Consider the following 24,950-nt stretch of genomic DNA (forward strand, 5'->3'; position numbering starts at 1 on the left):
TCAGTTGTGAAGATAAAATAAATTGTAAAACAGAATATAAAGTGCACGTTGTACGGAGAGAACTGTGACACTGTGTGGCTCTGCTGCTCAAAACCTTATTTCATTTCAAATCTTTATGATAATTTCTATACATGCATCAGAGCAGATAAAAGGGGGATATCAACAATAATAGCTAACATTTATCCAACAAGTGTGCCAGGAACCTCCTAAACCTTTCCTGGAAATTGCCTTATTGAAATCACAGGAAGCAACTCTGTGAAGTAGGCACTATCCTCATTACCCCCATTTTACAGATGAGGAAACTGAGGCACAGAGCGGTCACATGATTTTCTTAAGGCCACACAGCTCCTAACTGCTAAAACTGAAATTCTGTGAACAAATCATGTAAGAATGTATTCTTACAAATCTAATGGACTCAACAGGCAAATACATATGGGTGCCTTGGAAAGGAAATGAGTGTTGGAAAATCACTGCTTGCCTTTGACCGTCACCTTAGGCACCTTCAACTCATCATCACACTACACACACAGCCGGGGCCTTTTAACACCTCTCTCGATATTTCAAAGGGTAGTCTTGGCCTCCTTTTTTCACTTTTACTTTCTCGAAGCAAAGGTTAGTTGGTACATTAACTGAGGTGATTAGATTAATGACACCTGAAAAACAGCGAGCTTCCTCCCTCAGTCCATAAGATTACCCCAGAGCTTCTGTGTTAATACCAAAACGTCTAACTAAAAGAATTATTTAGGGTACTCTTTTTACAAAATCATATGCAAAGTATCACGTTCAAGAAAGCTATACCTGAGGATCCCGGGAAATGAAGAAAAGTGGTGTGTCTGCGAAAACAGTAGCAGGGATTTTTTTTTTTTTTTTTTGGTAATTTTTTTCCCCCCAGGGGCTGTAATTTGACTGCTCTGTTTGGCAACCCTCCAGAGACAAGTCCAAGTGCTTAATCTCTTTCTCTTTCTCTCTCCCGCTGCTCCCCACCGTGCTCGCCCGGGCAGAGGGGAGGAGGGACCCAAGATCCGCTGCTCGCGGCGACGAGGCCCGCAACCCTGCGCCGGGAGGGGCGGGTCGGGGCGCGGCCGGCAAGCGGGGAGCGCGGCCGAGCGGCGGGGCCGAGCGCGAGGAAGAGGAAGTCCGAGCCTGGCGGCGGTGCTGGGCGCTCGGCTGGCGCCGCAGCCGGCGCAGCGCAGCCGCACCTTCCCCCGGCCGACCTGCGAGCGCGGCCCGCGCCGGGAGCCGGCCCTCCCCGGGTAAGTGTCCCCTTCGCTGGACACCGGGTCCTCTTCCAGGAATGGGAGAGGACGGGAACGCCGGGATGGGGGGGGACGGGAACGCCGGGATGCGGGGGACGGGAAGGGGATCCCGAGGGGCGCCCCAGATCCGCAGGTGGAGGCGAGCGGACCGGGGTGCCGGGTTCCTCTTCCCCGCGCGCTCCCTCCCGGGTGGGGGCCAACGGGGCTGGAGGAGCGTCCTGTCGCCGCGACCCCGGCCCGCCGCTGCCCACCGCCGCCTGGAGGGGGCGACCCACGGCCGCCACCGCCCGGCTCCGGGGGCCCGGCCCCGAGTCTCCGTGCTCCCGGCCCTCCACCCGCAGCCGCGGGGTCCGGAGCGTTCGCTCCTCGGAGAAAGGATTCCTCGGTGCGCTCGGGACTGTTAGCAAGTCAACCCTGCAACTCAAACGGGACAGTCCGAGATCGGGACCCGAGCGCCCGCCGCCCTCGGTCCGCTCCCGCTGCGGATCCCCGCTCCTGGCCCCGCAGACGGCGGACCGCGGCGGGAGTCGGAGGCCCCGGCTCTGAGACGCGTTTGGTTTGGAGGGTCCCAGCCTTTGTAGATGGAGCCTCGGTGTCCCAGCTCTGCAAATATTTCCTGGGGCTGGAGTCGGGGGAGGGGACGTGCCGGGGGGCTTGGGGTCGAAGCCGGTGGCCGGCCCGTCACGGCGATCAATGTAACCGTTGGTCCACGGGGACTTTGTCGACGGTCCTCGCCTCGGAGGACCGCCGGGGTTTGCGGTGATGCCCGCAGCCGGCTCTCCCAGCCTTTGTGTCCGTCCTCTAGTGAGAGTCTGGCTGTTAAACCAGAAGCCTAAGGAGGTTCTAATTGGGAAAAGTCGTTAAGCTGTGGCATTTCATTGCGTTTGGGAAACAATGAGGTGGATGACTTTTTAAACGCTCCAGTGGAGTCTTGCTTGTAGGGCCGGTATTTCATTAAGTTCTGGTCCTTAACCCTCCCTTTGTACCACCCTCAGGTGGCCACGGTTACTGCACATACTTTTGAAATTGTAGAGGGTGAGTCTGGGGGAAGGCTGTTTGCAGTCAGCATCACCCAAGACAAGGTCAGTCACAGAGTGAGAGTGGTTTGGGGGTTTTCCGAGGACTGGGTACAGAACTTCCTTGTGTTTCGTATTTAAACCAGGAGACCAGCATGTTGACTCTGGGTCAGATTCGCCTTCGAACAGAATCCCAGGCCTGGATAGATTGTGTAATGCCATAAAAACAGTTATCAAGTGTTAAAATCAGCGTCTTCGGGGCTGCTCAGTTTCTGTGGCTGGCATACCTTTAAAGAATTTACAGGCTTTAGATTTCGGTTAAACACTATTAAAACATTTCCAGGCCCATCGTGTCTGGGAGTAAGAAACTCCATCCTAATTTCGTCTTTGCCAAGTCAGAGCGGAGCAAGCAGCTCCACCTCGGGTGGCCTTGGCTTCCTCCCTTAAGAAATGATTTAGAGAAACCAGACAGTTTCTGAAATTTCAAGCTCACTCCTTGCTGCCCCTCCCCAGTAAGCAGTACTTATTTGGTCTAACTATATTTAAGATTTAGATCCAAAAGGGATGATTTGGCATTATGGTCCTTTACCATCCTTGAGTCTGACTTTCCAGTTCCTCATGTTGCTCTTAGTCCTATTTGAAGCTTTGTGTCTGAGCCGCCAAGCCACCTGAAGAAACATTTCCCCAGAGTTCTCTCTCCTCTTTGGTCCCATCCTCACTAGGTCATCAACAGCTGTCACCTCGTGACCTTCCTTTTCCCTGGTGTAGCTGCTCCCTGAAGCTTTCTGCTGAAGGGCAAAGCACAGTGAGAAACAGTTACCTGGCAGGCAGATCCATGCCCGAATCCTGCTTCCCTTGATGGTTTTTTCCTGCTTATCTCCATCTTCACAATGGGCACCAGCTTCCTTCAGTGACTTTAATATGGATAATGGTACCAAATACAAACAAATATTTCCCTGGGAGACTCAGTCTGCGCTTCAAAAAGGTTAAATGGTCACCTTTTAACAAATCAAGAGGAAGTGGCAGTGTTAAGTTTTCAAAAGCAAGAATAACCAGTACTCTTTTGTTCTCCTCCTTTGAGGCTATGATTTTTTTTAAGTGACGTAATTAAGATTTAATGATTTGTAGTCTGACACATAAATGTGGGAAATGCTTGAGCAGCACTAAATCTTTAGAGCCTTTAGTAAACTGGAAGCAATTCCTGGATCTACACTCTGATTTCTTCAAGGCTGCAGTCCACTTTTCACAGATTTCTCTTCCCTCCCACCTTTCCTTGTGGATAGCTGATCTTTCACACAGTTGCCATCTTTGAATCCTCCTGCAGGCAAATTATATCCATGGAATAGTAAAACTAAAATGGCTCTTGGAAGATCTAGCCCAGCCCCTACATCTTAAAGATTTGGGGAAGCACTGGTGATTAAGAACAAGTGCTCAGAAACTAAGCTGACCTGTGTATCATTTGCTCATTAGCACTTTGACCTTGATCCCGCTAAGGAAATTCTATAGACATAGATTCTTTTATAATTGAGAAAATGTGACAGTCATAGTTGATCATTCTCTCTGGATTGTCTCACCTTTGCTCATTCCTTCCTCTGTCAATTTAGGAAATGGTAAGACTTCTTCCTTTTTAAGTGGTACTATAGTAAGTGTTGGACACATTGTACGCTTCCAAGATGACTACTTTTGATAAACCAAGTCCCGCGAGTGAGTGATTTTCCTGGTGATTACACAACTCTCAACTGGAAGACCTGTGATTTAACTCATGTTCATGTCTCTTAGTTCGGAACAGTACTACCTAGAAATGGTGGTGGCATGGAGGCATATTTTAAATTAAATGTAATGATTCTTTGTTTCAGAAAAAAGAAAAAAGTCCCTTGCCTCTTTTGACCTACAAAGAACATGGATTCCAAATCAAAATATTCATTTTTTAAGTAGGAATGGGAATAGAAATATTTTCTAGACAAAGACCCTAAGCAAGCCAGTACTCGTGTGTGGCAGGCTTCTCAAATATTGGTGTTTCATCACAATGTACATCAATCTTGCTTTATAAAATGAAGAGCTGACTCCAAACCATTTGGGCATTCAGGGCCATGGGCATCTGTGCCAAGGAGAACTTACTGACTGCAGGGCCCGGTTTCAAGTAATTATGAGAGGACTACAGGCTCTGCTTCATGTTGCTTGCGCTGATGAAAAGCAACAGATGCTTTAGCAGAGACGATAGAAATATAGGCTGGCCATCCCAGTGAGGGGGCCTGGGTTTGCTGTCAGAGTAACTAGGGCCCAGATCATCCAGATGCTGTGGAACAACTTCATGGATGCCTGAGTGACCCCCATCCCAGGGATAAGGAGGTGCTGGTTGATCTAGCATAGTTTCCATATTCGAGTCATATCGGAGTATCTTTTCAATCTGTATGCACAAGAGTACCCAAAAATATTTCTCTGCTGAGATGCAAGGCTTGTAAAAATTTCCAACCCTAAACATCTCCTTTTGGTAAATATTGAATTACTGTTTGACGGAAAGCAAAAGTGGGCTGGATTCATGGATACAAAATGTCCCTAATTCTTGTCTGCTGTTCCCCCTCCCATATAATCCCAGAGGAAGGGCAACTTGAGGAGTGTTAATGTTAGGCTAAGTTTTACAAAGGTTCCAGCTACGCCCACTGGATGTACTAAACCGATGTCTTTAATTAAGAAAGCTGTTTGGGTGAGCTTTAATGACCAGGGTGCTGCCGAGCCTGTAGAAACCGCTTATCACCAGCATTAGGAAGATCAAACCATTGCAGCATTTGGCCAAAAGCTAGCAAGCCCTTAAGTGTGAGAAGGACATCTTTTTAAAATATCAAAGTTGAAATGGGTGTGAGTGTAATACTAATTGAGAACATAGACAAAACACTCTCTGACATAAATCACAGCAGGATCCTCTATGACCCACCTCCCAGAATACTGGAAATAAAAGAAAAAATAAACAAATGGGACTTAACTAAAATTAAAAGCTTTGCACAACAAAGAAAACTATAAGCAAGATGAAAAGACAGTCTTCAGAATGGAATAAAATAACAGCAAATGAAGCAACTGACAAACAACTAATCTGAAAAATATACAAGCAACACCTGCAGCTCAATTCCAGAAAAATAAATGACCCAATCAAAAAATGGGCCAAAGAACTAAACAGACATTTCTCCAAAGAAGACATACAGATGGCTAACAAACACATGAAAAGATGCTCAACATCACTCATTATCAGAGAAATGCAAATCAAAACCACAATGAGGTACCATTTCATGCCAGTCAGAATGGCTGCGATCCAAAAGTTTACAAGCAATAAATGCTGGAGAGGGTGTGGAGAAAAGGGAACCCTCTTACACTGTTGGTGGGAATGCAAACTAGTACAGCCACTATGGAGAACAGTGTGGAGATTCCTTAAAAAACTGGAAAAAGAATTGCCATATGACCCAACAATCCCACTGCTGGGCATACACACCAAGGAAACCAGAATTGAAAGAGACACGTGTACCCCAATGTTCGCAGCACTGTTTATAATAGCCAGGACATGGAAGCAGCCTAGATGTCCATCAGCAGATGAATGGATAAGAAAGCTGTGGTACATATATACAATGGAGTATTACTCAGCCATTAAAAAGAATATGTTTGAATCAGTTCTAATGAGGTGGATGAAACTCGAGCCTATTATACAGAATGAAGTAAGCCAGAAAGAAAAACACCAATACAGTATACTAATGCATATATATGGAATTTAGAAAGATGGTAATGATAACCCTGTATGCGAGACAGCAAAAGAGACACAGATGTATAGAACAGTCTTTTGGACTCTGTGGGAGAGGGAGAGGGTGGGATGATTTGGGAGAATGGCATTGAAACATGTGTAATATCATATATGAAACAAATCGCCAGTCCAGGTTCAATGCATGATACTGGATGCTTGGGGCTGGTACACTGGGATGACCCAGAGGGATGGTACAGGGAGGGAGGAAGGAGGGGGGTTCAAGACGGGGAACACATGTATACCTGTGGCAGATTCATGTTGATATATGGCAAAACCAATACAATATTGTAAAGTAATTAGCCTCCAATTAAAATAAATAAATTTAAAATTTAAAAACAATAAAAAATCAAAGTTGAAATGGATGTGAGTGTAATAATGATTGAGATTTAGAATTCTCATAAAAGGAATCAGTAAATCAATGTCATTACACCATTCAGCTGGCTCTAATGTTTGAAGTGGCAAATAGATCTTACCACTGTCCACTCTGTGTCCAGTCACATTAAACACTGACTTAAATGACTTGAGTCTGAATAAAGAGGGATAAGGAGGAGGAAGAGGAGAAGTTCTAGATCATGAGGTGGTGGACCTTTTCTTGTAAAGAGCCAGATAGTGAGTGTTTCAGGCTCAGTGGTCCATGTATATCCCCATTGTATATTCTTTGATTTGTAGAAGGGGGACTGGTTGTTTACATAAGCCTTGTTGTTTAAATATGTAAAAACCAGCCATTGCTTGAAAGCCATACAGGGTAGGCTTTTTCACTGGGAACCTGAATAAATGTTAGTAAACCAAAAAAGGGGGAAAAAAAGAAAAAAAAAATCTATGGCAGCCATTGTTTTCCAGTTCTATTCTAAGTGAAATATTCTGTTTGAACTATCATTCCCAAAATGACAGATCCCGTAGGCTCTGTCTAAGCTGTCTGGCTGTAGACTGGCTTATAATCAAATCTCCTATGTTAATTTTTTTTCCCAGTCACCCTTCTTTATTTGCTCTTTTCACTCGGCTTAGAAGTCTCTGTTAGACAGTGATCAGTTGACAGGATTCTCAGCACCAGATTTCAACATTCAGTCTTCAGTGAGGTACAGAACAGGCAGAGAAGTTCAGCTGGGATGTAATAAATTCCACAAAGAAACAGGTCATTGATGAAGCTCACTGATAACATGAAATAAAGTTCACACCCACTAGGATGGCAACCAAGGCCCTGGTGTTCTCTTTTCTGCTAGTACCTTCCCATGTACACTCTATGGCCCTCTCATCCAAGATGACTCACAGAGCCCTAGATGGGCTGTGCTGTCTCTCACCAAAGGTGGGATCCTTCCATACAAAGTTTAACTATATATCTCTTTCTGATCTTACTGGGGAGAAGCATGGGCTCCTGAGTCTCTGTGCTAACACAGGACTTTATATGAGACTCAAGTAGGACAGAGAAATGTAGTGATCCCGAATGGACACACATTACCTTTCAAGGTTGTGGGGACCATTTTACTCCTCTCTGTAGCTTTGGAGATCTTGTCTTATGTCTGTGGACCAGTCACTGAATCAGAACTGTTTCCAGGCTTTATATGTGATACCGAGTATAGCAGGGCGCTGATGTGTCTGGATTTGAAGTCAGGCTGAGCTGACATCTAGTCCTGGTTTCCCTACTTCACCTGCTGTGCCATCTTTCAAGTCGAGAATAAGACCTCTCAACTGCTAGGAATACAGAGTCTGGCATGTAGTAGTGGCTTAGTAAATGGCAACTTTTGTTCAATCCATAATCATTTATTGAGAACCTGCTGTACCTGGAATGATGTTCAGTCCTGCTCTAGGCATGGCAGGGAATACAAGAGCCACGGTTTGCACAGAGATGTGATCAGGAAGTGGGGAGAAGTCGGGGTGAGGGATGGGTCACCTTAGATTGGTGTTTCAGGAAGCCGGTCAGAGAAGGCAAGGTTTGAACGGCAACCTTAGTGATATTGATGAGTCCCTGTTTCATCTAATCTAAGATACTTTTGAAAATACTTTTTTAATACACCATTAAGAAAAAATTCTGTCAATAAAATTGACAGTCTCCTATAAGATACATCCCTAAGTTGTGAAAAATGTGCATCTTAGCACCAATAAGAGGCATGAATATTAGTGCTCCATAAGTACCCATTGAATGTGGACGTGTGTGCTAAGTTGCTTTAATCATGTCTGACTCTTTGTGACCCTATGGACTGTAGCCTGCCAGGCTCCTCTGTCCATGGGGTTCTCCAGGCGAGAATACTGGAGCGGGTTGCCGTGCCCTCCTGCAGGGGGTTTTCCCCACCCAGGGATCGAACCCACGTCTCCTGTGTTGCAGGTGGATTCTTTGCCGCTGAGCCACCAGGGAAGCCCACACATTGAATAAGTTAGTGTTCCTCCATGCTTGCATACAAGGTTCAGCTCTGATGGTTTACATTGTGAGTTTGTCTCTTCTGTTTCTTAGTTCTGAAAGGTTGGGTTGGAGCTAGCAAAGAGTAAAATATGGTAATTTATTGTGAGATATTCATGATCCATTGCACTTTAAACATAGTTTAAAATATTTGCTCTGGTCATCTCAATGAGCAAAGTGTGTTGGTGATTCCTGCTGAAGTGAAATTGGTCTGCACATAACTTGAGGAGGAGCAAAGTTGAGCAGCTCCTGCAGCCAATAATATTTGGCAGCTATCCGTAGAGTTGTGTGAATCTTTAATGCATAGCAATGCCATCCTAAGGGCTGCGAAGGCATTAGCTGGAGCTTGCTTCCTTCTGTTTCCCAGATTTAATTGAACATTAATACTCCCCTCCTCTGTATCCCAAGGGACCGATCATTCCTCTAACCAAGCAGGTCCTCTGTGATAATGAAATGGGGGGAAGGCTCCCTTTAGAGCCACCGCCCTCCCCTCCTCTGGCAAGTCCCTGCACTTTCAAAGTCCGGACAGTGTTCTCTTCTCTCCCCACTCCCTCCTTCCTGCTCAGAGCAAAAAGTACTGCTGAAGTCTTTGTTTCTGACCATCCTCTGCACTGTGGTCCCTCATCCAGATCTTTTTCTGAACCCAGTCCGGAGCCTGCCCCAGCTCTCCCCTGCTGTCCAAGGTCTCAGCTTCTGCACGGATGACTCAATGGGAGCTTTGACAATACTCGGCTATTTCTAGCTGTAATGAAGTGTACTTTCATGCTGTTTTGATTTTAATTTCAACATGTCACTCAAGGCCTGTGTGCATGTCGCATGCAGGTCCCCCACATGTGGGGAGCGTGCCTTTCCTTCTGTCCGCCTGGAGTCTGTCAGCAACTTCCACCTTCTCCCTGCCCGGTGGGGAGGGGTCTGTCAGCCCTGGCCTGGGAGGAAGCAAGTGCAGACCTTACTCCCTTCCAGCCACGTCCTCCCGCATCTTCTCCTGGGACTGAAGCCCTCGTGCTCTAGGAGTTCTTCAGGACCCACCGCATCTCCAGCTGCAACAGGAGTCTTTGGAAACAAGCAGATGCAAAGGAAAGGCCGTTTGGTTTGTAGGCGTTCCAGGGATGCGTATTAACCACCATCTGGCCTCAGGGTGATTTCAGGCTGTCTCCAACCTGTGACTAGAAAGCTGGTTGAGGTGGGAGGGGTGTGTGAAGGTGTGAGGCCACGAGAAAGCAGGTGGGCACTGATCCGAGGCCATCACCGAGTTCCCCTTACTTCCCAGGGCCGTGTGATTACAGGCAGTCCTCAAACACTGACATCTGTGCTTCTCTGATGTGCTGGGAGAGAGGAAAAAACTGTAATCTGGGGCATAAATATACGATCCTGTGTTTGTTCCTTTTAACCAAGTAAACCTGTTATTAGGTTAAGCATCTGTGTTGCACTAAAATATTATAGCTGCTTCAAAGGAGGATATGGTTGCTCGTCTGATACAGCTTACAGTTTAAACATTCAGCGGTCTCACACTGTTAAAAATTTGAATCAACTAAGAATATGAATTATGAAGCATAAGAATCAAAATCCGGAATATAGGATTACTGAGTAGGGGGCAGAGGAGGAAATTAGTGGAGACATAGACTTAATATTTTTTACTTTTTATCTTGTACTAGAGTCTAGCCAATTGACAATGTTGTGATAGTTTCAGGTGGATAGCGAAGGGACTCTGCCGTGCATATACATGTATCCTTTCTCCCCCAAACTGACTTAGACTTTAAAAGTGAATTTTTTTTAAAGAAAACTCTTTGAACCTTTGGGATTGACATGTATGCACTACTATATTTGAAATAGATAACAAACAAGGACCTACTGCATAGTACAGGGAACTCTGATCAATATTTTGTAATAACCTAAATGGGAAAAGAATTTGAAAAAGAATAGATACACGTATATGCATAACTGAATCACTTTGCTGTACTCCTGAAACTAAGACAGCATTGTAAATCAACTGTGTAATCATACTCCAATATAAAATACAAATTAAAAGCAAAAAAAGAAGAGAATCCTTCCATCCCCTTATGCCCTTCCCATCGTAGATCGGTTTTAAGAGAATGACTTGCTAAGAATTAATGAGGGTGAGGCTGGAAGGGTGATGAGATGAGCAGGGAACAGGATGGTAAATGGGCGCCCAGATGGGCGGATGAGGATTGGCTGTGTCTAGGAAAGTGCTTTGAGAGATATTTGCAAGCTTCTGCAATATAGTTATGGAACAAAATCTTGGTGGTCTTGGCCTTTTTCTACTTTTCTTCAATGTCTATATGAGATAAATGCTTCTTTCTCCTTCTTTCCTTTAACAGTTGTTAAAACTCTAAGGAATTGGTGCTTAATCACAATATTTAATGGTATCTGATCTTGACACTAAAATGGCAAGGAAAACAATGTGCAAATTATGTTTTGCGGCCTGTGGACCCCCCTTTGGCCCATGGGTGTACTAAGCACAAGGATGAATTACCTCGAGCAAGTTGGAATCCCTATGACTTCTTCAAACTGTCATTATTTGGAAACTCTGTTTCTTCCTTCCTCCTTTCTTTCTTCTTATCCTGTTAGGAAAGCAAATACTGAGAAGTTCTAAAAATTGAGTTATGATGAGTGCTATAATAGCCATACGTCTCAGAATCCAGAATCTCCCTGAAGAGCAAAAAGAGACTTATTTCACTGAATGATCTAATACGTCAAGACATGAGACTAAATTTCCACATAGGAAGTTAACAGATGTTTGTTTTTACCTTCTTACCAGATGAAGAAGAGAGCACATCTCTGTACTAGCTAAAGACAGAATAGCTAGCAGCAACTATTCTAAAAAAAAATGCCTTTGGCTTTGGTTACAAATATGAGCAGAAAACATACTTTACAAATGTTCAGAAATAAAATACTATGCTTTTAAGAGAGAAAATTCTTACTTGATGCTTCTATATGCATAACAGAGATAGCAGTCAAATCTAATACTCTTCTGCTTTCTTTGCATGTGTGTGTGTGTGTGTGTGTGCGCGCGCAAGCACGCGCTCAGTTGCTTAGTCATGTCAGATCCTTTGCGACCCCATGGACTGTGGCCCACCAGGCTCCTCTATCCATGGAATTTTCCAGGCAAGAATACTGGAGTGGGTTGACATTTCCTCCTCCAGAGGTTCTTCCCCACTCAGGGTTTGAACCCGAGTCTCTTGTGTCTCCTGCATTAGCAGGTGGATTCTTTACTACTGTACTACCTGGGAAGCCCGTTTCTTTGCTTACTTATTATAATGCCAGTTCAAACACTGTTTCTGTGCCATTCATTATGGGAAAAATGGTGTGTAGAGGAGAGATAAGTTTGTTTTTCTAAGGTCTGAATATTGAGTTGAAATGTGGGAATAGTCTGAAATTAGGCAGTCTGAATATGTCATTTGAATGTTATTTGAAAATGCCTGCTAACCTAGGGGTAAAACCATGCAATAAAGATATTGTGAGGCTTGAATGCGTAATGTATATATAGCACCCCATACATAGTAAACCCTTGATAAATAGTGGCTCTTTTACTGTGTTTACTGGGTGTCACACTTCAGTTTTATTCCCTGCTACTAGACGTCTGGAACAATAAACCAACATGAAAATAACTGAGAAAAAACATCTCAGTGGTAGAAGACAGCCTTTGTCCTGAGGCAGGGGTAAGAGAGAGGGATGAGGAACACTTTGTTCTGTTGGTTTTTACTATAGTAGAGACAGTACACATTGCACTTGGAAATTCAGATTAGAATGAGCATATCAACAAATATGGTTTCCTAAATTCTGGGGATACAGTGATAAACAGAACAGACCAAATCTGGAGTGAAGGGAAAAATACTATGTGACAAGCACGTTAAAGAAAAAAGGGAAATACGTGGTGGAGAGGGGAGGGCTAGTGGCTTGCCATTTGCTGGATGATCAGAAAGGCCTATCTGAGCTGGTCCTTGAAAAGTGGACCTTAAGATACGAGGGAAGAACATTCTAGGCAAACGGAGCGGGGGTGGGGGGAGGGGTGGGGAATAAGTATGGAGGCCCTAGGAGAGAAGTAAACTCTGTGAGCTCTTAGAAAAGAAAAGCAGGCTGTGTATATGCAGGGGGTGGGGGCAGAAGAAAGTGAGAAGTGAAGGTAAAGAGGGAGACAGAGCCCAGATCTCATAGCTCTTTATAACATTAAAGGTCTTTCAGTTCAGTTCAGTTCAGTTCAGTTGCTCAGTTGTGTCCAGCTCTTTGTGACCCCATAAACTGCAGCATGCCAGGCCTCCCTGTCCATCACCAACTCCCGGAGTTCCCCAAACTCACGCCCATCGAGTCCGTGATGCCATCCAGCCATCTCATCCTCTGTCGTCCCCTTCTCCTCCTGCCCCCAAACCCTCCCAGCATCAGGGTCTTTTCCAATGAGTCAGCTCTTTGCATGAGGTGGCCAAAGTACTGGAGTTTCAGCTTCAGCATCAGTCCTTCCAATGAATACCCAGGACTGATCTCCTTTAGGATGAACTGGTTGGATCTCCTTGCAGTCCAAGGGACTCTCAAGAGTCTTCTCCAACACCATAGTTTAAAAGCATCAATTCTTCGGCGCTCAGCTTTCAGTGGATACGTGTATATCAGCTATAATCAACTATATGCATTTGTGTTAAGTCGCTTCAGTCATATTCGACTCCCTGCAACCCTGTGAACTGTAGCCTGCCAGGCTCTTCTGTCTATGGGAATTCTCTAGGCAAGAATACTGGAGTGGGTTGCCATGCCTTCCTCTAGGGGATCCTCCTGACCCAGGGATCAAACTGGAGTCTCTTATGACCCCTGCACTGGCAGGTGGGTTCCTTCTAGTGTTTGTTAACTGACTAGACCCCAATACAAAATAAAAAGGTGGGTTTTTTTTTTTTTTTTGAAAGCATGATGCAAAGCCAGTGGAGGGCGTGGTGGAGGGGAGTGACAGAATCTGATTACTGATCATTCAGTTGGGAGCAGTGGTACCGAGAGGATGGTACAGAGGTGGGGGCGGGAGCTGCGGGTTGATTCAGAACTGGAACCTCAGCTAAGACGGTGCAGCTGAAGGAGAAGGAATTTATGGGACTCAGGGAGCAGCATGGCCTCTGTTATTTGTTTCAACCTACCTGCTTACCAGCCAGTCTCCGTCTCCTACCTCCACTGCCCTCTCTCCTTCTGCTCCTGTAAATAAAGTAACTAAAGTAGCACGTGGCCGTGAGGAATGCTTTCCCTGAAGCCATGACGGACCAGCTCATCTCCCCACAGCCCCCTCCCTTCTAGAACTCGGTGTTGCTGGTAACCATTAGTTGTCTGCCTTTCCTCACTAGACCACTGGCTCCTTGAAGGCAAGTGTCTGAACAAAACAAATTTCCCTTTTACTAGTTGAGATGGGCTTTTAAGAAGTCTGGACAAAAATCTCTATTTTTCACAGATGAGTTGAAGAAAAGAAATTTTGAGTAGGTGGCTAAATAGTTGGAAAAGGACCAGGAAGAAGAGGAAGAGGAGGGAAGGAAAGAAGAGAAAAAGAGAAGAAAAGGAAAGAAGAGAAAAGGCTAAGAGAAAGAGGAGGAGACCCATTGGGAAGATCCAGAGGAGCTCTCATGAACACTTCCAAAAGGTTTCTGCAGAAAGATGTTTTTGTTCCAAGGATTTTCTATAAGAGGATTCTAATAGCTACTGGTGTAAAACCTGTAGGGCCTGGGGTACGTGTGGTGCTTTATGAATATGTAGGCCCATGGTCTGCCTTGCCCTGGTTTGCAGGGCACTTGGAAACTCAGTGATGCTTATTCTGAAATAGGAACAACCGTAGAGAAATTGAGGTGCTCAGAATTCTTTCTGATGTTCCAAGTTGGGTGAGTGACTGATAATGCATTTCTAGACTGACTGACTCAGCCCTACTCCAACCCTATACCTATGCCTTCTTATGCATGGGGAGTGGGGTCACCCCAGACCCTTTGGTAGGTTTTGAGTCTCTAGGGGCATAGTTCAGTTCAGTTCAGTCACTCAGTCGTGTCTGACTTTTTGTGACCCCATGGACTGCAGCACGCCAGGCTTTCCCTGTCCATCACCAACTTCCGGAGCCTATTCAAACTCGTGTCCGTTGAGTTGGTGATGCCATCCAACCATCTCATCGTCTGTCATCCTCTTCTCCTCCTGCCTTCATTCTTTCACAGCATCAGAGTCTTTTCAAATGAGTTAGTTCTTTGCATCAGGTGGCCAAAGTGTTGGCCATTTCAGTTTTGTGTTCCAGATGGGGAGCTTGGTCACTGACACACCCAACTATTTGACCTGAAATTGGGTCCAAGTGTCTGTTTCCACTGCAAAATGCACATGAGAGGTTTGATGTTCAGTGCTAGTGTGGGGGCTTTGGAGGAAAACCTTAACTCTAGTTTACCATCTTGAAGCTTAGAAATGTAAAAACAAATTTGAGAAGTCTATATTTACTATTCTCATATTCTGAATTTAGCATTCTTACTGGAAAAAAAAACAGATGAATATAGCTAAACCACATTGTTTACTGTTATTTTTAAATGGTACAGTAATTGCTCTGTTCTTTGTAAATTTAGTTGATTAAGACCAGTCTTTCACATCGCTTGGTATCAAAAGGAAATGGATTCTGGTAGCCTAGTTTTAGTTACTACTCTTATTAGAAAATAATCAAATGAAAAAGCTCTCAGAATATTCTGATTTAAATTTCCTAGCTCAGATAGTGAGGCCCTATTGTGTTCCCAAATAAATTCAGAGAAAAATCTTGCAGCAGCCGTCTGAGCCTCCCACTCTTACTCACACTCCTTCTGGGATTTATCTATTGGCTTTTGCACAATTGATTCCAAGTCACCCACCCAGAGCTGGGCTCATAATCTCCATTTCCAGACCCACCTCTAACTTCCTGGGGTTGTTTTTCTTTTCCCTCCTTTTCCAGTTCTTAGTTAATAGTCCCACAATACTTTGGTCAGAATAAGTCATTTTCCTTCCTTTCGTGCCTTGTCCAATCTGTTAGCAGTGACTTCCTAAATAGTTCTCCATCCATGTTTACCTCTTCATGCCCCCTTTCCATCCTATGAGACGCTTCTCTCTTATCTAGCCCATGAGCATGGCTGCTGAGCCAGCATGGATGGATGTATCTAGAAGACAAATCTGACCACTGAATACATTGTCACAGAGGCATCTCCTAATGGCTTACCCCAACAGAAAGGTTGAAGGTAGAGCTCTGAGGGGAGATAAAAGTCTCCGGAAGAGGGACTTCCCTGATGGTCTAGTGGTTAAGACCCCATACGTCCTCTGCAGGGAGCACAGGTTCCCTGGTAGGGGAACTAAGACCCTGCATGCTGTGTTGTGAAGCTAAAAGGTAAGAAATAAAGGGGAGGGGCTTCAGGTAGAGATCCTTTGGTGTTTCTGTGGTCATGTTCCTCCTCTCATATCTCAGGTCCAATCCAGAGGCAGACTGGGCTCTTCCTCCAAAATATCCAAAATCCTAGGACTTGTCATGGTCTTCTCCACACTCACCTGGTCCAGCCCCTCTCCTCTGTCTCCCTGGTGCAGTAGGTTCCTAACTGGTCTCCTGGCTCAGCCTTGTTGCCCCCCACTCTAGCTTTCCCACACACCAGTCCAAAGGATCTGAATTCAAACATCTCCAATGATCCCCTGTTCCATTCAGAGTCAAAAGCCAATCCGTGGAACAGCCTCCAAGCCCCTCCCCAGTGGGGTCCCTGCCCATCCCCACGTGGTCACCCGGACCCAGCTCGCTGGCCTCTCCATTGGCCGCAGATACACCCAACAGGCCCCAGCCTTAGACTGTTACGCCCTCTGCCTGGAACGTTCCTGCCTGGGAATCAAAGCTTTACTGACTCACTTCTCTTTGTCCCCAACTCAAGTGTGCCCTTATCAAAGTCTTCCTGATGGTACTCCAGAAGACAGGAAGCCCGCACCTTGGAGGTTGTAGCCTTCGTATCCCACTTCGTTCGTATGCCTAGCATTCATGAACACTTAACCAAGGATATATTTGTTTCTTGTCTATTCATCATGAGAAGAGAGGCCTTGTGCTGTTTACGCTGCATTTCCAGTGTTTTAGAACAGTGCCCAGTGTAGAGAGAAGCTTTATTTTTCAAACAGATCAGTATCACCTTGGCAGCTGCCATCTCTTGCCTCTGAGTCAGGTGAATTCTGATTGTCTGATATTGTACTATGTTCTAGAATGAGATCAGCACTTAAGGTGTTGAATGTGGACATGGATGCGAGGGTATGCGGGAATAGAAGTGGCGGAAAACCTGTCTTATGACTCCACCTCCCCCTTCCCTCCGTGCTCCATCACTGCCCTCATTCTCCTGGGCTTCAGAAGAAGCTTCCTTTGGAAGTTCATGTGGGCCTCTTGCCTGCAGTGGTGTCTGCGCCATAGCACCATCCAGCCCGGAAAACCTGACTCTTGGCTGTTCTCTCGCATCTGCCTTATTCTTGCACAGTACCCACAGCATCACTCAGAAAATATCAAGGCAGTACTGGATATTCACCTTTCCTTTATCCAGATGCTACTTACCCATCAAGATAGCCAATGTCGGATGACACTTAAACATGCAAACTCTGGTCCTGGGCTACCTGGATTCAAACTGGGTAGTTTTCATGACCTTGGACAGACTTTTCACCTCCCTAAGCTTGGGGGCAGCTTCTTACAGATGAAGGAAACAGTACCAACTTCTGGGGTTGTGATGAGGATCAAAGCCAATCATTCTTTAATATGTTTGGAGAATCTAGTTCTAACATAGAAGTTAAGTCATATTCATCATTGTTTTCATTAACATTTCTTTGAAATGGGCATCTTTCAGAAAACTCAAATTGCTCTTATCTTTCTCGGAAATTATCTTTAATTATCATTGTATTCAACTTCATGTGAACTTCATGTGTATGAAGGTCTTATCCTTATGTACTTATCAACTCATCCAAGTTTTATTAAATTATGTGTATAAAATAAATATTGCCTGTGTGTAGAAACACTATATTCATCCACCTTCCTCTTAGCATCTCCCTTCCCTGCTTTATTTTCCTGATTAGCACATGTATCTGCCTGATGGATGCACCATAAATTATTGTTTATCTTTAAAGCTCCATGGAGGGAGGAATGCATCTTCTAATTAAGAAAATTTCCAAATAAACACAAATAGAGAGAATAGCATAATGAAGCCCCATGTACTCATCTTCCAAGTTCAAGAATTATAAACATTTTGCCAATCTTGTTTCACCTATTTCCCCATGTGTCCCCTCCCCCACCTTGTTGTTCGGTCGCTTAGTTGTGTCCGACTCTTTGCAATCTCATGGATTGCAGCATGCCAGGCCCCTCTGTCCTTCACCATCTCCTGGAGTTTGCTCAGACTCATGTCCATTGAGTCGGTGATGCTGTCCAACCATCTCATCTTTTGTCGCCCCCTTCTCCTCCTGCCTTCAATCTTTCCCAGCATCAGGGTCTTTTCTAACGAGTCAGTTCGCATCGGGTAGACAAAGTGTTGGAGCTTCAGCCCCAGTCCTTCCAATTAATATTTAGGATTGATTTCCTTTAGGATTGACTGGTTTGATCTCCTTGCTATAGAAGGGAATCTAAGGAGTCGTCTCCAACACCACAGTTCAAAAGCATCAGTTCTTCAGCTCTCAGATTTCTTTATGGCCCAGCTCTCACATACATACATGACTACTGGGAAAACCATAGCTTTAACTAGATGGACTTTTGTTGGCAAGGTAATGTTTCTGCTTTTTAATATGCTGTCTAGGTTGGTCATAACTTTTCTTCCAAGGAGCAAACGCCTTTTAATTTCAAGGCTGCTGTCACCATCTGCAGTGATTTTGGAGCCCAAGAAAATAAAATCTGTCACAGTTTCCATGTTTCCCCATCTATTTCCCATGAAGTGATGGGACTGGATGCCATGATCTTCATTTTTTGAATACTGAGTTTTAAGTCAGCCTTTTTACTCTTCGCTTTCACCTTCATCAAGAGGTTCTTTAGTTCCTCTTCACTTTCTGCCATAAGGGTGGTGTCATCTGTATATCTGAGGTTATTGATATTTCTCCTGGCAGTCTTGTTTCCAGCTTGTGCTTCATCCAGCCTGGCAATTCGCATGATGTACTGAGCATATAAGTGAAATAAGCAGGGTGACAATATTCAGCCTTGATGTATTCCTTTCCCAATATGATGCTCTTGACAACAGGTGACCAAAATATTGGAGCTTCAGCTTCAGCATCCAGTGAATATTCAGCTTCAGCTTCTAGTAAATATTCAGATTTGAGTTCCTTTAGGATTGACTGGTTTGATCTCCTTGCAGTCCAAGGGACTATTATTAGAAGTTGAAGCTCTTTAAATTGGCCCTCAAAAGGGCAGTAGGATTGTTCAGAAGTAAAACCAAAATACTGCTTTCCCACTGCACAGTAGACAAGAACAACAGTGAGAAAACCCGAAGCACCATCTGGACAGGAAGAGGGAGAGTATGGACACAAGGGCAGGGAGGCCTGGGGAGGGCTGACATCCACTTGGTAACCCCTTGCCTCCATGCAACCTTTGAGGGTCTTCTAATGGTGACACAGACTCAATGGACATGAGTTTGAGCAAACTCAGGGAGATGGTAAAGGACAAGGGAGCCTGGTATGCTACAGTTCATGGGGTTGCAGAGAATTGGATGCAACTTAGCAACTGAACAACTTCTAATAAGGCCAAAAAAACCCAAATGCCCTCAAGTTCTACCTTCTCTTCTGAGTAAACACTAGACAAAAACAGTTCCATAAAAATCAGGTTTTGTGCCCTCCTGGCACTGTAGATGGTTGTGTCACGTTTCCAGAATTAGATCTCTGTTTCTACCAACCTCTGAAAGAATGATGGGGTAACACTTTAGATGCCTGTCCCATTAAGATTACTGTCAGGCACATGGGGGACCCTCATACATTCTGAAGTAACAACCGGTCTTATCAGTAACACATTGGTAAATCACTTCTCATAGAAGGTTTAGTTGCAAGATTGGTCTTCCTCTCCATCATTGGTCTGACATATGGAAGCACCATCTCGACTTTATGATTTGAAGTAATTGCCTGTTTCCAAGGCCGCACCTTGCTCTGAGGCAGATTAGCCTGGAATTTGAGGTGAATAAAGCTTTGGATAACCTATAACCTCAAGCAAAGTTCAGTGCCTCTCCACAGCACGGAGGGTTCCAAAGTGTTAGCTCTAAATCTGATAGCTTTGTACCTGAACATACACCCTTGAGCCCTTTTCTCTGTGACATGTCTGGGTCCCCACCTGTCCAGCCAGCCCCCAAGTCCCTGCAGAGTTCTGTTTGCTCCGGCTTGGCCTCCTTCGCCCCTCCAAAAGCCGTCATCTGCTTTAAGCGTCCCCTCCTTCTTCTTTCCAGATCTCCTCACTGGAAGTCTGGTCATATGCACGTCCTTGCATGTATGCTCAGTCGCTTCAGTCATGTCCAACTCTTTGTGACCTTATGGACGGTAGCCCTCCAGGCTCCTCTGTCCATGGAATTCTCCAGGCAAGAACGCTGGAGTGGGTTGCCATCTCCTATTCCAGGGGGATCTTCCCGACCCAGGGATCTAACCCCCATCTCTTATGTCTCCTGCATTGGCAGGTGGGTTCTTTACCACTAGCACCACCTGGGAAGCCCTCTATTTGCATACTCAAATTCTCACAATAGGAAAAATAATATAAATAGAAATTTATAGAGGCTAGAATTTTTTTTGTGAGAGGAAACAGATTGAAGAGGGGTTGCAGGGAGCAGTCTGCTATATGACTAGAGGGGAATTCTAAATAAGGACCAAGGAGACTGGAAGGGGCAGGGTATCTGGGATCAAGTATGGAGAGAATGAGAAGGCAAGGGTAATGGTTTTGAGGCTTTACCTCTGGTTCCCATTTGCCTCCTGTCTTATAGTTCCCTGTTGTATCAAGGAGTCCTGACTAGTTCAGGCAATGTTCTGGAGGCTTTGCATGTATTTATTCATTTTGTGCTCACAAGCACTTTGAATACATGCGGTCATTCCCGTTTCATAAATGAGGAAATGGCTGCACATTCACTCGTGTCTGACTCTTTGCAACCCTGTGGACTGTAGCCCACCAGGCTCCTCTGTCCGTGGGACTTCCTAGGCAAGAATACTGGAGTGGGTAGCCCTTTCCTCCTCCAGGGAATCTTCCTGACCCAGGGATCAAACCTGCATCTCCTGAGTCTTCGGCATTGGCAGGTAGAAACTTACCACTGAGTCAGCTGGGAAGCCCATAAAGAAGCTGAGGTGTAAAAACAGGTAAGGTGTCCAAAGACATTCAGCAGATCAATGGCAGCATTGGATCAGTGCCCAACAGACTGGCTTCAGATCTCATGCTCATAGTATACTTGGTGTATGAGTTAGGACTGGATTCCACTGCAAGTGAGGGGGAGAGGGGCACATGGGACTCACAGGTCTGAGGAGGTCCGAGGCTAGTAGGTATCTCTCTGCTCGTGGGTACCCAAGCTCCTTCTATCTCATTGCCCTGAGAAATGTCATCTTCATTATGGCCTCTGTATCCCCAGGTGTTGTATCTGTGGATCCACCCAACCAAGGATCGAGGTTGGCTGGTTAAATCTGAGGATGCAAAACCTATGGATTCAAAACATATGGATAGGGAGGAATGACAATATTAAATGTACTGCACTGTTTTATACAAGGGACTTGAGCATCTGGGAATTTGGGCATCTACAGGGACCCCCTGAAACCAGCCCTCTGAAGTTACTGAGGGACAAATGTATCTAGTTAAGACTGAGGATTGCATTATTGAAGAAGACTCTTTTCTCCTAGTGGCTAGTTGGGATACAACTTTCTTGATAGGAGAAAAGGAAAATGGCAGAGGAAAGGAAAGTCAACAGCCAGGGTCTCTGAACTCTACTGCTTGAGTACCTTGCAAATCTTGGCCCATGACAGCCACCAAAGCATTCGAGCAACTATTGGGGCATCTTCTCTAAAGGGGAAAAAAGACAATGTTTAACATCTGGCGGGATGCTCCACTTCATTACAGATAAATTAGATGCTGGTGTTTGATTAATAACTGGGCATTTCCATCAAACAGTTCATCCTGGCAAGGGCTGTTTACTAACTTAAAGTCAGAAGCGGTCTCTTGTGAAGAGGAAACTGCTAAAGATGTTAATCGTCATGGGATGTCAGTCATTCGTGGTGATGTCAGGAAGCAGCTGAAAACTGATCTGGTCGACTTGCCTCCTTCAGCTTAGTGTCTTGTAAGAACTTGCATTTCTGTCAAAGAGGTGTCCTAGTCAGAGAGTTGCTTGAAGGACTCCATATTTGCAATGAATTAAAATCCAAGAGATGATTGAAGTTGCAATATTCTCAAGCTACTATGATAGGAAAAAAAATGGTCAATGCAAAGTTCTAGAAGTAAGACCTAAATTGAGGGAGGAATGATTGAAACCTCAGTGAGAGGATTAGAAGGAAAATCAAGACATTGGATAACATTTTTTTTTTTACCAAGATTAAAAATTTGAAGAAGTGTAATTGGGTTAAATTATATATTTTTCAGAAATTTAGATTGAGTGAGTTTTCCTCTATTGCATGTTCCCAGAGAATTACAGGAAATCCTTTCTAACAGGGTATCCTGAGTCGGAGGGTTTGTTAAGTTTTAAAAAAAAACACGCATTTGGTGGTATGCTACTGGTGAAGATTATAGAATCCCTTATGCTTCACTGAGTTTGAAGAACTACAATCACTTTAATCACACTTGTTTTCACAGTGGCCCAGGGAAGAATTAAGAGACTTCCTTTTCAAAAAGTTTTTGCTAAGACAGCGCTTTTATTCTCCAGTTGAGTCAACGGAATTGTCTTCTATTGGAATTCCAAAATCAGACTTGATGTCGTAGTGAGGTTTAAAAGTAAATTGTTGAGAAGTAATTAACCAGTTAATTACTAGTGCGGCAATATAAGCTTGTGCTTCAGAAGTGTTTTAACTACTTAGATGGCTGGGGAATTTCAGAAGAAGCCTGTTGGTTAATAGGAAGCCTTGGTAATACAGAACTCTAAGTCTCCCTGGCAGCATTTCCCAAAGAACTCAGTTTGGGTCTAACTGGAGCTGCCCAAGAAAATTAAGAACGGTGATGCTGATGGTGAGTGGAGAATAAAGCTGCCAACTGGTGAGAGAGCCCTTGTGAGGCCAAGCAGCAGACCGCTCACCAGGGTTTATAAATGCAAAGGATTTCCTTCCATTCTCTGAGGACATTTGACAGACAAATGATTGCAGTTTATTGATGGGCATATCAGCAAGCATTGTTTTGAGAAGGGCCTGGGGTGTGGGAACAGGTTTGAAAGGGTGATAGAAAGTGAATATGGTGTGAGTTGGTGAATGTTTAACGACCTTTGAGGTTGGGTGGCTCTGTGTGGGTGTGTGTGTGTTCACACAGGAGACATACATATACACATACATGCATATAATTTAGATAAATTGTACTGTCATAAGGGATGTATAGCACACAATTTGCAAATAACAATAAAAACTGATTCTCATAGAATGTTTTTACTGATGTTTGCTGAGCCTCTTATATTCATAACCAACCTATTAATAAGTGAATTTAGCCTAAACATGAGTATTGTTAGATATTTTCTTTGACATTAATATGACAAAAGTGAAACCATGAAGATGTATGTCAGAGCTTCTTGCTGTTTGTCAATGACATAATACTCCTCTGCTGAACTGAATGCTGGATGAATATTTCCTCACTTTTGGTGCCTTTTTTTTTTTTTTTAACGGTATAACAGCTCCAGATGTAACTCCCTTCTATGTTCTAATCTAGAGTATTTGCATTTTCTCCATCACTTTCTTAGACATAAAGAGAACAAATAAAAGCCCAGATTTGTAGTGTTTGCCAGCTTCCATGGTGTAAATATTCCTGCTGTGACTACTTTCAGAGTTGGAGAGAAATGTTTAATACCATGACATTTTTAGTCATTAATATGCTATTTCGATCATATAGGGAAAACAGATGTCAACAGCCTCAAGAGCATAGATGACAGTAAAATAAGAAGTGAAGAGTTTGAGCAATGTCTATTTTTGTTTCTAAGGCATTTTGTTTAATTTTGATTACATTATTTACATTTTAATGATGACTTTAACAACTGGCTCACGAAATTCCTGAAATTTAATAGCTGGCTCTTGTGAGATGCTAAGGAACAGAGCATTGAGTAGGAGAGCATCAGGCCTCGCGATGCACAGAAGCATTGGGAGTGACCTGAGAGCGCACATCTGAGAGGTTTTTACCTGATGAAACATATTTTGAAAAGCAGTGGCGATTTCCCTCCATATATGGGCCAAATGCATTTAGGTACTGAGTACAGGGGGTCTCCAAGTTACTAAGGATAATTTCAGTCCAAAAGGTGGGGTAGCCCCTGCCCAGCCATTGCTGGAGATCTCTCTCTGGTTACCCCTGGCTTTTTATGTACTTGGGGTGACGGGAGTAGCAGCAGAAAATGAGGAAAGAGGGGACTTCTCTGGTGGTTCAGTGGTTAAGACTCTGTGCTTTCACCGCTGAGGGTGTGGGTTCGATCCCTGGTCAGGGAACTAAAATCCCACAAGGCCTGGGGCATGGCCACAAAAAGAAAAAAAGGAAAGAAAAACAAGGGAAAAAACTGTGGAGAGTGAAAATAGTTTAGACTTGTTTTGGGGACAGAGCCTGGACCTTTTGACTCAAATGATGATTTCTCTCACAATTCTATCTATTGAGAGATCCATGTTGGTTAAAGATATGATGGGAGGTGGTTCAAAGGTCATCTCTACTCTGTGCTCAGGGTCCCTCTGCATAGCCTTAGCACTTCTGTTCAGTGGTCTATCCCACCTGTCCTCTAACCCTGTTATTGTTCAGTAGCTAACTCAGACTCTTTGCAACCCCATAGACTGCAGCATGCCAGGCTTCCCTCTCCTTCACTATCTCCAACAGTTTGCTCATACTCACGTCCATTGAGCTGGTGATGCCAACCAACAATCTCATCCCCTGTTGCCCCCTTCTCCTCCTTCCCTCAATCTTTCCCAGCATCAGGGTCTTTCCCAATAAGTCAGCTCTTCGCATCAGGAAGGATGTGAAAGATTGGAGTTCCTTCAGAGCCAAAGGATTGGAGCTTCAGCTTCAGCTTCAGCATCAGTCCTTCCACTGAATATTCAGGGTTGGTTTCCTTTAGGATGGACTGGTTTGATCTCCTTGCAATCCAAGGGACTCTCAAGAGTCTTCGCCATCAAGTGTGGTCATGTTCTTTCCCAGTCTCCCCTCTTCTGCCCTCACCAAGAGTTTTCCAGCTTTCTCCACCTTTGTACTTGCTCAGAGCCATCACACAGCTTAGCAAGCAGAAGACCTCAGAACCCATGCTCCCTGAGAGACTCATGGAGGATTGTAATGGTAGACCTATTCTTCCGACACATTTTCATTTGAATTAACTCAGTGTTAATTAATATTCATTACTATTAAACTAGTTCAACTTTATTCCCAATATCCACCGAGACCCTCT

At 44.5% G+C, this 24,950-nt stretch overlaps 1 protein-coding gene across 2 annotated transcripts in view; it reads left to right on the forward strand.

The window, feature by feature from the left end:
* Positions 1 to 996: 996 nt before the first annotated feature.
* Positions 997 to 24,950, forward strand: part of PLEKHG1 (pleckstrin homology and RhoGEF domain containing G1) — a 253,999-nt gene continuing 230,045 nt past the window's right edge. Inside the window, exon 1 of one of the 2 annotated variants that reach the window (XM_069599309.1) lies at positions 997 to 1,253. The gene's annotated coding sequence lies outside the window, so the exon portion shown is untranslated. The remainder of the gene's footprint in view (positions 1,254 to 24,950) is intronic. The other variant, XM_069599310.1, reaches the window with a different exon arrangement.

Source organism: Ovis canadensis, chromosome 8 (assembly GCF_042477335.2).
Source record: "Ovis canadensis isolate MfBH-ARS-UI-01 breed Bighorn chromosome 8, ARS-UI_OviCan_v2, whole genome shotgun sequence".
NCBI lineage: Eukaryota > Metazoa > Chordata > Mammalia > Artiodactyla > Bovidae > Ovis > Ovis canadensis.